At 40.0% G+C, this 16,991-nt stretch overlaps 1 protein-coding gene and 1 long non-coding RNA gene across 10 annotated transcripts in view; both read right to left on the minus strand.

Annotated features, from left to right (window-relative positions):
* ZNF385B (zinc finger protein 385B) overlaps window positions 1-16,991 on the minus strand; it is a 383,402-nt gene that overhangs the window by 146,898 nt on the left and 219,513 nt on the right. The window lies entirely within an intron of this gene.
* LOC116597846 lies at window positions 10,794-14,988 on the minus strand. The gene is made up of 3 exons (XR_004288806.1): window positions 12,782-14,988; window positions 12,573-12,577; window positions 10,794-10,804 (listed from the first exon to the last, which is right to left on the minus strand). It is a non-coding gene; the product is annotated as an uncharacterized LOC116597846 (long non-coding RNA).

The following is a 16,991-nucleotide window of genomic DNA, read 5'->3' on the forward strand; positions in this document are numbered from 1 at the left end:
TAAAATAAACCTCTTTTTGGGGGGGGGGAAGGCTATGGTAGACACTGATATTTATCAGAAGTTGAATGCAGGTCTCCTTCAGAAAATGTCTCTGTGGTAATCTGTGATGAGTTTTAAAGCTGAGTCCATTTAGAACACTTTTAATGAAAGCCTTCTCTAAGGATTAGCACTGTGGGAGATATCAGAGTGAGCTCACAGAGACTCTACCCTCCATAAATTTAAAAGCCAATTGGAAAAATGGCAAAAAAAAAAAAAAGCCCCAAACCCTGAAAGTATAGGATGGACTATAGAAGATGATGAAAATATATTTTCAAAAGTGAATTCCTGAGAAAGGGCTAATGATGATTATAAAAAAAGGAGTGATCTCAAGAAAGAATGGAACTGAAAAGAAATAATAATAAAAATAATTGTATCCCAATAAAAGAATGGTCATATTACCTAGAATTTCTGAGTTAGCTGGCAGGAGAAAACTGCAGTTGGAACTTGGAACTTCCATCAACCCTTCCCAAAATTTAAAAATATTTATGTTGGTAAGCTTTATTAAATTCTGCTCATCATATAAATTCAAATGCAAATGATATACCAGTAGGCCTTAATATCTGGCAAGCCTTTTCCAAAGTCAATATTTTTGCATATTGTAAGTATTCATAACTATATTATAGGGCTTATTCTATACAGATTTTAATTTGTTGCAAAGGAAAACAGTAAGTTTGTTTTGGAGGAAACTTTCTTGCCTGCTTATAAATACTAACTTTGTCCAAGTGGTTTCTGGAGGGAATTTCTCAAACTATATTTCCAAGGAGTACCATAATATTTAAAACTGTAAAATGTCACTATGCCTACATACACCTTTTAACTGAATTCAAAAATATTTTATATTCAGTAACACAAGCAAATAGTATTTTCTTTTCACACAAGGTATGCAATTGTGAAGTGATTTGTTTTCCACATTGCATATTTTAAGAAGTACTCATGTGATGTTATTTTGTTTCTGATTACGCATCTGTTAAAATGGTGTATCTTCTATCTTTAATATAAGAAAGTCCTTTTCCGCATGTCAAGGATTTTGAGTACTTAATAGAAGTATGTTTAAAATACAAAGTGTGATTTTTAAAAATACACATAGCGATGTATTTTGACATGTTAAATGATAGGTAATGATTTTTTTTTTAACATGTGTATCTTTTAGTTTCACTACATGCTACTTACCATTCTAGCCTGACCAGAAACATTTTCTGATTAAAGTAGGACATCAAGAGCACCTGGGTGGCTTATTGGGTTAAACCTCTGCCTTTGGCTCAGGTCATGATCTCAGGGTCCTGAGATTGAGTCCCACATCGGACTCTCTGCTAGGCTGGGAGCCTGCTTCTCCGTCTTTCTCTGCCTGCCTCTCTGCCTACTTGTGATCTCTGTGTGTCAAATAAACAAAAAAAATCTTAAAAAAAAAAATAAAATAGGACATCAAGACATACTGCTTCCTGTGCTATTTCATCTGTGTCATATTCTCTGTTTTTTAAAACAACCCAAGTCATCTACCACCTGAGGAGGTGTTTTCTAAATAAGAAACAACTGAAAATTTCACTAGAATAATCAATTGTTATTAAGTAGGTTTTTCTGGGTGTTTTTGTTTTTGTTTTGTTTTTTTTAGAGAGAGACCAAGACGTGGTTTATTTATGGGTCATGATGGTGGAACCTAACAGCAGTCATTCATGTTGGGTCACCAAAGTAAATATCACACCTTGTTTAACAAACAAGGTGACAATGGATCCCATTGCTTGTAAAATGTGTGTACAGGCAGGAACTATATGTGTATTTATTGGGTGATTTGGTTCAATATGAAAAGTGAATGGTCAGGAATCCTTAAGATGCATTTATTTTCATACATTATCAAATGAGCTTAATAAATACAGGGAGTCCAAAAGACCATTATTAACTCATGTCAGTAAATACAGTGTTCCCAAGTGAGTTAACTGGTTCTACTGAGCAAACGTCAGTGGTATTAGAGGCCTGAGGCCTCCACTGTCCTAGTAAATCAGAGCAGCAAATAAAAAAGTCAGCTTTCCTTCTTTCGACACAGGTCATTTAGCCTGAAACCTATGAAATCTTCTGACTATTCTGACTAGTTCAAACCATTACTATCTAGGCGAGGAGGGTTTCTCAGGACCGATGAATTCTGAACTAATTTGTAAACCACTTTTGAAAAACAAGAATCCATTGTTTTGTAAATCTGATTAGAGATTATTATTATTTTGTAATAACTTGAGAAGTACAAGTAGTAGTTGGCAGGCGATGAATTTGTAGGAATCCACTAACCATATTTGTTAAAATAACCACATCTGTTAAAATTTATACACAATTACCTCTGATGTACTGATCAGAGTTGATCAAATGATTACTGGTAGGAGACATGTTTCTCCTACTTCTGCAGCATGGAAATTGAGATTAGAATTTGAAGGAGAGTTTGAAAAGAGCTCTCTTTGTTCACAGAAAAATTGAAAAGGTTAAGAGGATGTGACACTGAGCACCTCCTTGGAGGGTGTCTTAAGTTTAGAGCTGACCAATATCACACGCTCATATTTGTAGAGGTCCCTCTCATTACTGTAGTGTCTGGATTTCCCCAGGACGTGGGAGTCACAAACATTCTTAAAAATGCCTTATTAGACATTCGGCAATACAGTACTGCCTTCAGAAAGCACAATTTCTGCTTTCTGATTCTTCAAATATTTCTTCTCTTTTTCCCTGAGAAAAAGATTATCTCCTTTATGTTTTGGGAGCTGTGGAAATCTAGAGTTTTCTAAATTCTAGACTGGAGTTTTAGGTAGATCTATGGAGTGTCTATAGCATAGGCAAATGAGTTAAAATTTAATGACTGACATGTCATCCCAGTTTTCTTTATTCTGTGTTTAAAAAATATCCTTGACAAAACGTACCATTTTAAAAATAATTATTGAAGAGTTTCTTTCTCATTATAAAAGCAGTATAGCTTTATTATAGAAATTTTGAAAAGCACAGGATATGATAAAAATGAAAATGAAAATCTGTATTTCCATCACTTGGGATAACTATTTTTGACGTTTAGATATTGGCCACATTTTCCTAATTTCCATAGACTCTAGACAGAGTGAAATATGGGTGATTTGAATGAGAATTTCTCATACAGCGAATAGTCTGGGAAGGCATAGCTCTGGGAGAGAAGGCACGATGATGGTATTTGCTGGGTCTTGGCTCTGCCTCACTCTGGGATCTGTGGTTTCTCCTTTGGTATCTCTTACTATTTGTTTACCTAGATTTAGTAACCCAGACTGTTTGGTTCTATCTTCGTTTCTGGCTTGTCCAAGGATGAGGCTATGGGCATGATGACGTTAAGGCAGACGTGTGGGGTGCACTGGTATACTGGGTGAGAAGAGAGGGGCCTGAAGCCTTGAGACTCACGAGCATTGACAAAAGCATCATGGGTATTAGTAAATGTGAAGAAGAGCAGCTAAGAAGCTAGGGGTGGGAGGAGCTAATAGAATAATAGATATATGGAAATCCTATGGGCCGTCAAAGGAACACTCGGTCACAAATCGGTGAGTGACAGAGTGACTAGTTCAAGAACACTTTAAAAACTCCTGGTTATGATGACAAAATTTAACATTCAAAATTCTAGGGTGAATTACCTTGTCTGGTGGAGGGGTCTGTGTTTCTGGTGACAGACAAAGGCCATGTCTAGTCACTTCTACTGACTTACCGGATGGCCTTTTCCATATACGTTCTTTTGACACATGAACTTCGCATGTCTCCATGGAAGCCCTTAACTGCTCCCTTCTTTTGCTCTGTCTTGATCTGCACCCACCCCTCCACTTTCTGATTTGGATACTGTAACTCAGAAGTGTAGGAGCGGACCCTCCCACTGGTGTGAACCTCAGTCAGCAGAAAGCAGGAGTCAGGAGAGGGCCAGACAGAACTCTCCCCACCCCCATGCCCCAACCAGTGTCTGTAGAGGCAGTTCCCCAGGCCTAGCAAACACCCCTGCCCGCTGAGCTGCTGGACCACATTCATTCTGACAAAGTCGCCAGCGACCTATCTCATTGCTCTTGAGGCTTCCCTTGTCTGACGAACCCTTTTTCCTGTGTTCATACTGTCCTGCGTTCACACTCTCAAATAAAATCAGATCTTTAATCTTTACCTTGGGCTCTGTTTTTTAGAGCAGCAATTCTCAAAACATAATGTGGGTACAAATCACATGGGGATTTTGTAAAATAAAATACAGATTCTGTGTCAGGGGACCTCGGATGGAGCCTGAGATGCTGCATTTCTCACAATCATGTGACATCCACATTGTTGCTCCTTTACACAGCAAGGTTCTAGGAGACATAAAATAAGACAAAACTCACCACCACTACAGGGTAAGCTCCTTGAAGAGCCAAGACTTTGTCTCTCTTTCTACATAAAGAGTTTTCACAATTCTATGGTTTAAATCTACAACAATGCTTAGAATGTGGAAAAGTCACAACAGGTATTTGTTGACTGAATAATAAATGAATAAATTCCCCTGAATGACTTTAGTCATGGTAAAATCTTTAAATCTTTAGTCATGGTAAAAAAAAAAAAATTCTAATTTTAGCATTCAAAATTCTAGGGTAAACTGCATTGTCTGGTAGTGGGTTTTCTGTATTTCTGGTGACAACATAAATATTTGCAATGGACTCAATGTTAATAATATTGCGTCCTCTCCAGAATACATGTGTTGATACCAAAGTAACGGTATTAGGATGTGGGGCCTTAGGGACCTGATTAGGTCATGAGGATTCAGCCTTCATGAATTAGTGCCCTTATAAATGGACCCCAGAGAGATGCCTTGCTCCTTCCACCCTGTGAGGTTATACCAAAAGACAGCTGTCGAGGAAGTAAGGCTCTCACCAGAAACCAAATCTGTTGGTGCCTTGATCTTGGACTTCCCAGTCCCCAGAACTATGAGAAATAAATTTGTTATAAGGTACCCAGTCTGTGGGGTGCCTGGGTCACTCAGTGGGTTAAAGCCTCTGCCTTCAGCTCAGGTCATGATCCCAGGGTCCTGGGATCGAGGCCCGCATCGGGCTCTCTGCTCAGTGGGAAGCCTGCTTCCTCCTCTCTCTCTGCCCGCCTCTCTGTCTACTTGTGATCTCTGCCTGTCAAATAAATAAATAAAGTCTTTTTTAAAAAAATGTACCCGGGGCGCCTGGGTGGCTCAGTGGGTTAAGCCGCTGCCTTCGGCTCAGGTCATGATCTCAGGGTCCTGGGATCGAGTCCCGCATCAGGCTCTCTGCTCAGCAGGGAGCCTGCTTCCTTCTCTCTCTCTCTGCCTGCCTCTCCATCTACTTGTGATTTCTCTCTGTCAAATAAATAAATAAAATCTTTAAAAAAAAAATGTACCCAGTCTATGGAATTCTGTGATAGCAGCCCAAACAGACAAAGACAATGTTGAATACCAAATGTAGCTATATAGTTCTAGCACCCCAACATCAAGGGGTTAAAGCCAAAAGCCAATTAAATGTAAGAGTTACATTTTAGGGATTGGTTTCTGGTTTGGAAGCATGGATAGACGGTAGTGAGGTATCAAGTTCAAGATTTCCAGAGGCCAACCTTCTTTTCTAAAGCCTGGTTGTCTTCTGTCAGAGACAAGGGAACAAAGAGAAGTGTGCTGAAGATCCATTATATTGGTAACATCCTGTATTTACTCACCCCGCACTTCACTTTTCATAGAATACCTTGTACTATGGAGGGTAAATGGCAGTTTTCCCCTGAATTTTAAAATAGTGCATCATGTTTAATTCATTAAAACTGCCAGTAGCATCAACATCCTCTTCTGGTATTTGTCCTATTTAAGAAATGTCGCACGTTAGACTTCTGTGATAGGTGTTATGCCTATTATTGGATGTAACTGACCTTGTTTTACTGTCCCTTCCGTTGCTACCAACAACCATTTGGACATTAAAGATTTTTTTTTTTTTTTTTTTTTTTTTTTGCTGACAACATCAGTAGCTATTCTTTTCTTGTTACACTTTTACTGTTGTCATAGAGACACAGAAACAGCTGAATAGAGTTTTTACATATGGAGTTCCTGATGGAGCGGTGATATTATCCATGCTACTCTCTGTCACTGAATTTGTTTCTAAATGATTGCATCAAGGTCACACTCTTACCTTTGAATTTTAAGGAATTTTCAAAGACAAGAACAATTTCTACCAGGAAATCTCATTTGGAAGACTATTAAAGTAGTTCTTAAAAGTATAGTCCCTGTACCAGTTGCACTGGCATCACCCACCAACATATTAGAAATGGAAATTATTGTGCCCTGTGATGGTTTCTTAGCCCAGTTAGCTGGTAAAAGATTATTTCTGGGTGTATCTGTGAGAGAGTTTCTGGGAAAGATTAGCATTTGAATCAGTAGACTTAGTAAAGCAGATGTACCCTCACTGACGTGAGGGGCATAATCCAATCTGTTGAGGACCCACAGAGAACAAAAGATAGAAGAGTGAATTCTCTCTCCTTGAGCTGGCATGTCCATCTTTTGCCCTTGGACATCAGAGCTCCTGGTTCTCAGATCTTCAGGTTTGGACTGAATCGTATCACTGGCCTTCCTAGTTCTCCAGCTTGCTGGTAACAGATCATGGCTCTTCTCAGCATCCATAATCACGTTAGCCAATTTCTATTATAAATCTCTTCATCTCTCTCTCTCTCTCTTTATAGATATCATTGGTTCCTCTTCTCTGGAGTATCCTGATCAATAGAGGTCCCATCCCAGGCCTGTTAAATCAAAACTCTGTAGTCTCTGTTTTAACATTTAAGTCCTCCAGGTGATTGCAAGGCATGGTAATGGCTGAGAATCAACTTCTCTCTCAGACACCTTCCTATCTGATAGTATTGATGAGAATTATTAAGGTACTCAAGAATCGAGGGATAAATGAAAAGAAGATGTTCTCCATTGGAGTATTTGAAAATCTAAGGTACAGAACAGCATTTTTAGAACCTGGGTTTGAACTGCATATAGTATCACAGGACAGGTCCTTATTAAAAATACGTAAGCCTTGGCCCTACTCAGACCTAGTGAATCAGAGTGTCTGAGTCAGGGCTGATTGCCTCTTTAAGGGTACACCAGACAGTTCTGAGGCACCAAGTATGATAACCATTGAATAAAGTATAGCTTTATGTTAACAGTAGTTATCTCTGGCTAACGGGACTGAGAATGATCTCTGCTTTCTATATACTTTTTGCATTTTTTTGAGTTGGGTGCAATGATCATACATTACCTTTGTAATCAGAAAATAACAGCAAGGCTGTTATTTTAAAAGAATAAAAGCAAAAAGAATAGCATCAGCCTATCTTGGAGCCCTGGGAACTTGAGGGGCTGATGTATTTTCATGATTATTTATATTAGAGGGGTGCAAAGCTCAGATTTTGGCACAAGACTGGCTGGGTCCTGATCCTGGAGGCACTTATGAGCTGTGTAAATCTCCTCCCCCAAGCCTCAGTTTCCTCATCAGCCAAGCAGAGAGAGTAATAATAGAACCATTTTAACAAGGTTGTTGTGAGAATCATATGAGTACTTAGTAGAGTGCTTAGCACATAATGAGAATTCCAAATGTCAGCTATTAGCAGTACAAGGACATCTATGCTTTCTGATTATTTATGGCACTAGGTTTTATGGCTATTCTTAGCCCTATTTTCTATGAGTCATATATTAATCAATCCATTTCTCTTATGATGCTCAAAACAGAACAAAATAAAACAAAAAACAAATCGCTGGCCATGGCTCTATGTAGAAGATGTCCCTCCTTAGTGATAGTAACTCTTCTGCATCACCCTGGGCTTGCATTCTCTCATCTGACTCTGGTCCCTTGCCATGATTCTCACACTCCTTCCTCTTGACAAAAAACCACTTCTTAGTTCTTTCCCCATCCAGTGCCCACTGCCTTCATGCTTCCATGTTTCCCCTTTCAGTTTGCTGTTTGTTCGGTGACTGACACCATATTTATTTTACCTCCAACGTTGCAACTGTTGGTTATTACAATGTATTTAATAAATTTTTGTTAAATTCTCTTAGGATTAAGGTTCAGTATCACTAGATTTTTGTTTTTTTCTTTCCCACCCTGACATAATGAATGATTCGGGGTTCTGAAGCTCCGTCAGGAAGAACATTTCTGTCTCAGATTAAGAACTGACTGGAAAAAAAAAAATCATTCCTGGGTTTGTGCCTCAAGGGCAGGGATGGATGCTGTGCCTGCATGCAGTCTTGCTTAGAGCCACTGCCTGGGAGATCCAGAACTTAGCTACACTTCCCTTTTTCAAAGATAGACTCTTATGTGTCAAAGTCTTGACACCTGACTGGGACTTTGTCCTACCAGATTAAATCAGAGTCTTGTAAAACATCGAGGAAAGGAGTTTAGGAGAGAAGCTGATCAACTTTCTACTTTCTGGAGCACTTTTATATTGAAAACAAATACTTCCAGGCAGTGGTATTTCAGATTTTAGTATGCATGAGAATCATCTAGGGGTTGCTATATAGATGGAATGTTGTGTTCCCCAAACATTCATGTTTTGAAATCCTAGCCCCTCAGGTGATGGTATTAGGAGATGGGGCTTTGGGGAAGTGATTAGGTCATGAGGGTGGAGCCCTCATGGATGAGATTTGTACCCTTATTAATGAGACCTCACAGAGCTCCCAAGTCCCTGCTGTCTTGTGAGGTAAGTCTATGAGGAAGTGGGTCCCCACCAGACACCAGTCCCAGTAACCTGGGACTTCCCAGCCTCTAGAACTGAGAGAAATAAACTTCTGTTGTTTATAAGCCACCCAGATTATGGTATTTCTGTTATAGCAGCCCAAATGGACTGAGATGAGGGCTTATGAAAACAGAGGTTATTGGTCCTGCCTCAGTCTCTGATTTACTAGGCCTAGGATCTAACAAGTTCCTGGGTGATGCTATCACTGCTAACTCGAGAACTTCACTCTGAGAACTACCCTTTAAGAGAATCGATCCTTAAGAATCTTGAGAACTTGGTCCCCCTAAAAGGGGAGGAGTGTTAGTACTGGCTATGGTAGGAAATTTCTCGTCATACTCCATTTCTCTTTTTTCTTCCTTCCACTCACTGAATAGTACTCACATCTGATAATTTCAGCCTGAGAAATTGACCACTTCCATGCTCAGTATATTTCAGAGACACTTACCAAGAACCACCAAAGAGGGGTCCCTGGGTGGCTCAGTGGGTTAAGCCTCTGACTTCGGCTCAGGTCATGATCTCAGGGTCCTGGGATTGAGCCCCTCATCGGGCTTTCTGCTCAGCAGGGAGCCTGCTTCTCCCTCCTCTCTCTGCCTGCCTCTCTGCCTACTTGAAATCTCTTTCTCTCTGCCAAATAAATAAAATCTTCAAAAAAAAGAAGAAAAATAAAAGAACCACCAAAGAAATTTCTAACCCTTGGCATAGACTCATCACCAGTTTACCGATGATTTTAATTGTAACAGCAAAATGTAAAATTTAGCTTTACAGATGTGAGCCTCTGTATCTTTGCCTACTTCTCACTCAGCAGAACTTCTCGGGCACCCGAGGCACAGGTGCCCTCGAAGCTGGTGCACTCTCAGTTCCCCTGCCCTGAACGTCACTCCATCCCCCTTCTATCCACTTCCATACCTGCTTTGAAAACAGTTTCATAAGACTCAATGCCTCCATAATGTCTTTCTTTAGAAATTCTGACTCACAGATAATTCACCTGTTTTGCTTTCCAGTGGGTAAACACAGTTCTTAGTTCTTATATTTCATTTTCTATTATTTTCTAGTGTCTTCTCGCTGATTTGTCACCATCTTTTTTTTTTTTAAAGATGTTTTTTATTTATTTGAGAGACTGAAAGACAGAACACAAGCAGGAGGAGGGGCAGAGAGAGAGGGAGAATCAGATCCCCCACTGAACATGGAGTCCAACTTGGGGTTAGATCCCAGGACCCTGAGATCATGACCTGAGGAGAAGGCAGATGCTTAACCAACTGAGTCACCCAGGAGCCTCTGATTTGTTTTCCTGTTTTTAATTTTGCTATCTTCTGACCACAGCACTCTTCCCCTAAAACTGGGAGATACAGAGAATAAAAACTAACAATAGTATCTTCTGTCACTGCCCGAGATTTTCTTCAAATGATGCATGGGGTAGGACAAAGGCAGGATATCCCTCAATGAGAGACCAAGGAGAAGCAGGAAAGCACCGGACTTGGCTTTCTTGCCTCTAAAAAGTCCACATTCCCAGGGCCAGCAATGACAAAGCACTCATACATATCTTGGCTTCAGTGACCCCCAGAACCTAATTGTAACCTGCTCATTCTTCCCCTTAGAGCAGACACAATTACCATGCTTAGGAAGGGAGCTCAGCCAGAAGGTTAGTGGATTTTGTTTTGTGCTTAATTTTTGCTTCAGTGCTCAGAGAATGTATTACACAACTATTGTGAAATAGCACCTGGTCTGTTTACTAACACAATATTATAAAAGTAAAACATAATTAAAAAAAAAAAACTGGATAACTAGGGCCCCAGAACAAAACTCAACCACAAATGATCACCTCATACCTATAATTACCACAATAATTTGAGTGTGGAATAGATGCCAAATGATTCAGACCAGCCAGGTTAGATTCTCCTGCTGTGTGGATGAACTTTTCAGGTGCACCTTAACGTTGCATTGCTGTGGATATCAAAAGCACAGCAAGGGTCCCCACAAAGCTGGCAAAGCCAATAAATTCAGGGACTTGCAGGCTTCCGGGTGTAAAACGTATTCAGCATTTGTTTCATAGGAATGATTTATTCTATTAGATCAATGGTTTTCACTTTTTTCTACTTTCTTTAGTGACCCTTTTTCTACTTTGATGTTCAAAATACATATCCAAAAGTTCTGGCAGAAGCTGAGTACAAAGTTCTGCCCGATTTCTGTCCTGTCCCCTAACCCAGGCAAGAACCCCCGGTAGGCTCTCAAAGTACCTCCTGCAAACCTAGACAGCCCCACAGAAACACAGGTGAAATGGCAGCAATGATACCATAATGAACAAACACTATTAAGACACTAGGATACAATTCCAATTTTTTCTCTACTCGTTCACTTGAGAAGTAGATTTATTTATAAGGAAGGAAGCACATTCTTATTATAAACCATCCTGCAGGGGCGCCTGCATGGCTCAGTCCATTAAGCCTCTGCCTTTGGCTCAGGTCATGCTTTCAGGGTCCTGGGATTGAGCCCCGTGTCAGGCTCCCCACTCAGCAGAGAGTCTGCTTCTCCTTCTCCCTCTGCCCTGCCCTGCTGTCTCCTGCATGCTCTCTCTCTCTCAAATAAATAAATAAAATCTTTAAAAAACAAAACAGTCTGCAAACAGATTTCTGCCAATTCTAAATATTAGATCTGGTTCATTAAAGGCAATTCTCTCCAAACTAGATAGTGTGTATGAAAATATACACAAAGAAAACAAGTGAGAGTTTCACTAACATTAAAAGCGACCATTAAACATTCACGTAGTACAATGTGACACATTATGACATAATAAAAGATATTGGAGCCAGGAAGATATGAGATAAAAATCCAGTTCTGTTATTTACTATCTATGTGGCCTTGGCAAGTCTCTCAATTTCTCTGTTAGATTCTGATTTTTTATTTTTACTTTTTTAAAAGATTCCATACATTTATTTGACAGAGAGAGAGAGAGATCACAAGTAGTCAGAGAGGCAGGCAGAGACGGAGAGGGAAGCAGGCTCCCTGCTGAGCAGAGAGCCTGATGCAGGGCTAGATCCCAGGACCCTAAGATCGTGACCTGAGCCAAAGGCAGAGGCTTTAATCCCCTGAGCCACCCAGGTGCCCCAGATCCTGATTTTTTAAAAAAGAAATTAAGAAAAAGTGCTGATAGAACTATATTTCAGGGTAACTGTAAGGTTTAGATACCGACTAGTCAAATTTTCATTGTGTGTCTCATGTGTAATTAGCAAAGATTAGAACTGTTTTACCCCTAAAACTAGCTAGATACAGAAATAAACATTTCTTGTTCACCCAGCCAACTGAGGTTTTTTTCCCTGGTTGCAAAATGCCAACTCTAAATCCTCCTACCTGTAACTTGTCTGTTCCTTCCCGTAAAAGACTAAAAGTAAAACCACTCTGTAAAGACATGTTTTGTTCTCTGGATCTGGGGTGCTGTCCCTACGGCAATAGCGTGAATAAAATAAATTTCCTTATTTTCTAGTTCTCACCTTTGATGATATCATATACGTAAAAGTGCCTGAACCAGAATCGGTCTTTATTCCTTGGAAGCTTTTATTAATGACCTCCTATAAACAGTGCTCTCAGTATAAACAATGAAATGCACGAATGTGAGTAGAATGCATCTTTTGCGCTGGCATCTGCTGAATCTAGCAGCAATTCCATACATTTATGATGCTAAAATCTTTCTTTGGTTACATTTTTCCAATGTCTATCATGATAAACTAATTCTGGCAGATCAGTAAGCAATGAGTTAACTCAAACTACTTTAATGGGAACTTTATAGTCATCTATTCATAAAAACTATAAATAGAGTTGAACTTTAATATGCATACCAATTCTGGAAGACCTAGTCGAGATGGCTCCATTTTCAGGAAGCCTTCTCTAATTTCTGCAGTCAGAAATAACCTCCAGTCTCCGTGTTCCAGCTTGCATTGTTCCTTACTTATTCCAATACTGTCTTCCACATTAGGCTCTACATCATTCCTAGTTGGGTACGTGTCTGGTTTTCTCCCTAGATTTTATGTTGCTTGAGACTAGGTACAGTGCCTTGGCTGAAATGAGTCTATAATACCGTTTGATGGCTTAGATCATACTAATCAAGCAGCGTGCACATGAATGTTCTTCATAAAATGTCAGAGTCTACACTGAGAAGACTAGAGTAATCAAGAAAGGATCACGGAGAATGGAATTTTTTTAAAAAAAGAAGAGTGGAGTGTGAAAAGAAAACTAACAATACACTGAGAAATCTAAGAAGGTAAAATTATATAGGAAGCAAATGCATCACAAGTAACTTAAATAGCACATTATTCCAATTCTATGCATCTTTACTACACAAAGGTTTGAATAAGGCAGATTACAGTCAAGGTCTTTAGAAATTTTACCTATACTGAGTCTTAATCAGGAGGTGATAATGATGGTAAGGTTGTGATATACAAGGTTCCTTTCAACAGTAGATCATCAGTGGAATGCTAATAAATCTTAGCAACCTAGTCTCTGGGGTGGGGAAAGGGAGCTCCTGATTTGTAGCACCCCCGATTTCAATGCTATAAATACTTCCAACGTGGCTTATTTTAAGGTATCAACAGATTACTTAATGTGAGTTTGGAAAGAGGTACACACAGTTGGCTCACCCAAGCCAGTGGCACAGGTCCCATCACACGACTGCCAGTTCCCTCTCTCCTCACCTTCCTTCCTTCACTTTCTTCCAAGGAAGAGGAATGGAGTACAGCCAGTCTAGGGAAAGGAGCAGGGCTTCATGGAAGGTTTTGCTTCTCAGTTTCCCCTTTGGGACTGTGTTTCGGAGACAATGGATCACCTCCAGTTCATACTCTCCACCTCAATTTTCAGGGGACCTGACCATCTAAGAATCACTTTGGAAATAAAATGAAAGCTACGACCTTCTTTTAGGCCACTGAAGAAAATGTTAGGAATACTTGGTTCACAATAAATGTTACTTTCAATCTGACAAAATGATGAGAGTTTAGCTTCTCTGAATCTTAAAGAAACTATGAAATTATGCGTGAAAAAGACTGCAAATACTGAATTACCGGTATTTTTATCTTCCCCATTGTTACGCTAACAGGTAACTTTCTGCTACTGGTTATACTTCATCAGTTGAGCCAACATTTGCTTATCAAAAATCTATGTGCTGCTTTTCTCTTAATACAAAATATGATGAAATAAAATGAAGAAATAATATTATCATGGTTCTGAGCACTTACGCAAATTAGTAAGGGCTCAAAGACCCACGAGTAGGCATGAATCAGATCTCAAGATGTGCAACTATTAATAAAAATGTGATACAACAGCCCCTTTCCTGAACTTGTTCAGGATCATCACTACCAGAAGCAACATCACTCTGACATCTTACAGCCCAGCCTGGGCTGGTGTAAACAGTAAGCTCATGGAGTCTCCTGGATTTATCTTCAAGAATATGCAGAAGAAATCTAGCTTTTTGCAACATATACTTTGTGGCATCTAATGACACTGGAAAATCCCTAAGAAAATCTTCCTAGAATAACTCAGAAAGGTACCAAAATTAAAAATAAACCTTATTTTCTAAGTGTGGGCTAGAATGACTTGGGAGGGCATCCTCCCAGGAATGGTTATAAAAGTTATTTTGGTTCCAACTCTATATTTTAGAATCTTACAGAACTTATTTGTGTTCTTGTTCTGCATTTTCAGAACCTTGTATCATTTTAAGCTACATCTATAAGCATAAGAATTTTTAATCACAACTAGTGGGGTAATCTTTCTATTTTCCCACTTGTACAACTGCCACACTGGTGTGTGGTCTGGTATGATTCTCTGCAACTGGCATTGTCAACTAATAAGAGACAGAAAGAAGACTGGCCTGCCCTTGGGAAGAACAGCAGCTGTAGCAAGGATCTGGTGGCTGGCAAAACTTCTGGTGAAGAGAGGGACATGCCTATGTAGTTGGTGCCTGCAAGAACACTCCCATCATTGTTGGGGCTGCTCTGAGAGACTTCAGAGGGCATAGATGGTAAAATCCCAAACATTTAATTTGTTTGCAATTATTTTGTTTAAAATTTAAGCACCAACAACAGAATAAATTTGATGTCAAAACTTAAAATGTTGACACTCAACACCAAAAAGTTGTGATGCACAAGGCTTAACAAGATCTCCGAACACAATGGTTCTGAATTTCATCTTTTAAACTGGAACTGAATGGGACCTCTAGGTGGCTCAGTTAGTTGAATGTCCAATGCTTGATTTTGGCTCAGGTCTGGATCTCAGGGTCGTGGGATCAAGCCCTGTGTCAGGTTCTGTGCTCAGTGTGGAGTCTACTTGGGATTCTCTCTGCCCCTTCCCTCCACTCTCTCTCAAATAAATAAATAAATTGTTAAAATAAATAAATAAATGAACTAGAACTGAAAATTAAGACTCATTAGGTAGCTCTTTCTAGGGTTCCCCTGAAATTTTAGCTTTAAAAACCATCCAAATTCAAGCATATATGGAGTTTTGAATGAAAGTTTTAGTGGGCAGTTGCCTGTTTTGGGGGATGGAGGTACACAGAATCTGAGCTTTATGTCTCCCTGAGGATTCATATCTTTCTAGTTTTGGAGGGAGGAGAAGTCCACACTTCACTATAAGAGCCTGTTATGGACTGAATATTTATGAACCTCCAAAACCCTATCCTTCAAAGTGATGGTATTAACCAATAAGGCACTGAGAAGTAATTAGGATTCAATGAGTTCTTGAGAGTGGAATCCTCATGAATGGAATCAAGCCTTTTTAAGGGTCATAGGAGAGCCTTGCTTCCTCTCTCTGCTCTCTACCCTGCGAAGTTACAGTGAGAAGACAGCAGTCTGCTACCCAGAAAAGGCTTTTCACCAGAACCCTACATGCTTGCAACCCTGATCTCAGACTTTCAGGCTCCACAATTGTGAGAAAGAAATTTCTGTTGTTTATAAGCCACCCAGCCTGTGGTATTTCTGTTACAGCAGCCCAGACAGACAAAGTCAGAACATATAACAGCCTCTGCCGGTCAGAAATATCTCATCTTCCGTCTGCTCCCTCCACCCCCAAATCTTGAACTAGTGATGTCAGAGGACAGGAATGGGGAGAAGCCCATTTGGAGACAGTAGCGCAATCTCCAGGAGCAGGCAGGACAAGTGTCCTGTCCAGTGGTGGGACCCAGCTGTGACACCCAGAGCTTATTGGCACCAGCTGCTCTGCTCTTACCACGTGATGGATTCCATGCCACGAATCTAAGCCCTGTTTCTAGCTTTTCCCAGTGTCCTAAACCTGGTTCAGCCAGCTTCTTAGTGATTCTGGGCTCCCCAGAGCCTTTTCAACAAATTTCTGCAGTAGACGGCCAGTTAGTTTTGTAACTACAACTATAACCCCTGATGGTTACAAAACATAGTAAGAGGGGCGCCTGGGTGGCTCAGTGGGTTAAAGCCTTTGCCTTCAGCCCGGGTCATGATCCAAGGGTCCTGGGATCGAGCCCTGTATCGGGCTCTCTGCTCAGCAGGGAGCCTGCTTCCTCATCTCTCTCTCTGCCTGCCTCTCTGCCTACTTGTGATCTCTGTCTGTCAAATAAATAAATAAAATCTTTAAAAAAAAAACATAGTAAGAAAGTTTATTTCTCAAAACAGTTGTTTCTTAACCAATCCCCCCAAATTAGACTTCTATTTCTTTCCTATTTTTTAAAAAGATTTTATTTATTCATTTGACAGAGATCACAAGTAGGCAGAGAGGCAGGCAGAGAGAGAGGGTAAACTTTAGCTGTGATCACTACTAACAGTAATGACTAATAACTGTAGTATCGTTACTACTAACAGTAATGGTAAGCACATACTACTTTATGTGGGAGGCACATGATGGGTAAGAAGTTAAGAAAGCATAGAAATTCAGACAGAAGGTACATCTCCACAACCATGTCCCCTCCAGAGTACAATTCCCCTCTCTCTGCTGTCCCTAGTGAGGCCTAAGAAAACTTAAAATCCTCTCAAAATCTAGGATGCTTCTATCTAAAACAAACGTTTCAAGGAGATTTCTTAATTTAGATATCATTTTGATATATACCACAAAAGGGAGAGTTATTTTACCTTCAGCGACTTTTTTATTGTGTATTTTTAAACACTTTAGGGACGCCTGGGTGGCTCAGTCAGTTAAGCATCTGCCTTCAACTCATGCTTCTGGGACCCTAGGGTTGAGCCCTGCATTGGACTCCCTGCTCAGTCTGGAGTTTGCTTCTCCTTCTCCCTCTGTCCCTCCTGCTACCT

The sequence above is a fragment of the Mustela erminea genome, chromosome 8, assembly GCF_009829155.1.
Source record: "Mustela erminea isolate mMusErm1 chromosome 8, mMusErm1.Pri, whole genome shotgun sequence".
NCBI lineage: Eukaryota > Metazoa > Chordata > Mammalia > Carnivora > Mustelidae > Mustela > Mustela erminea.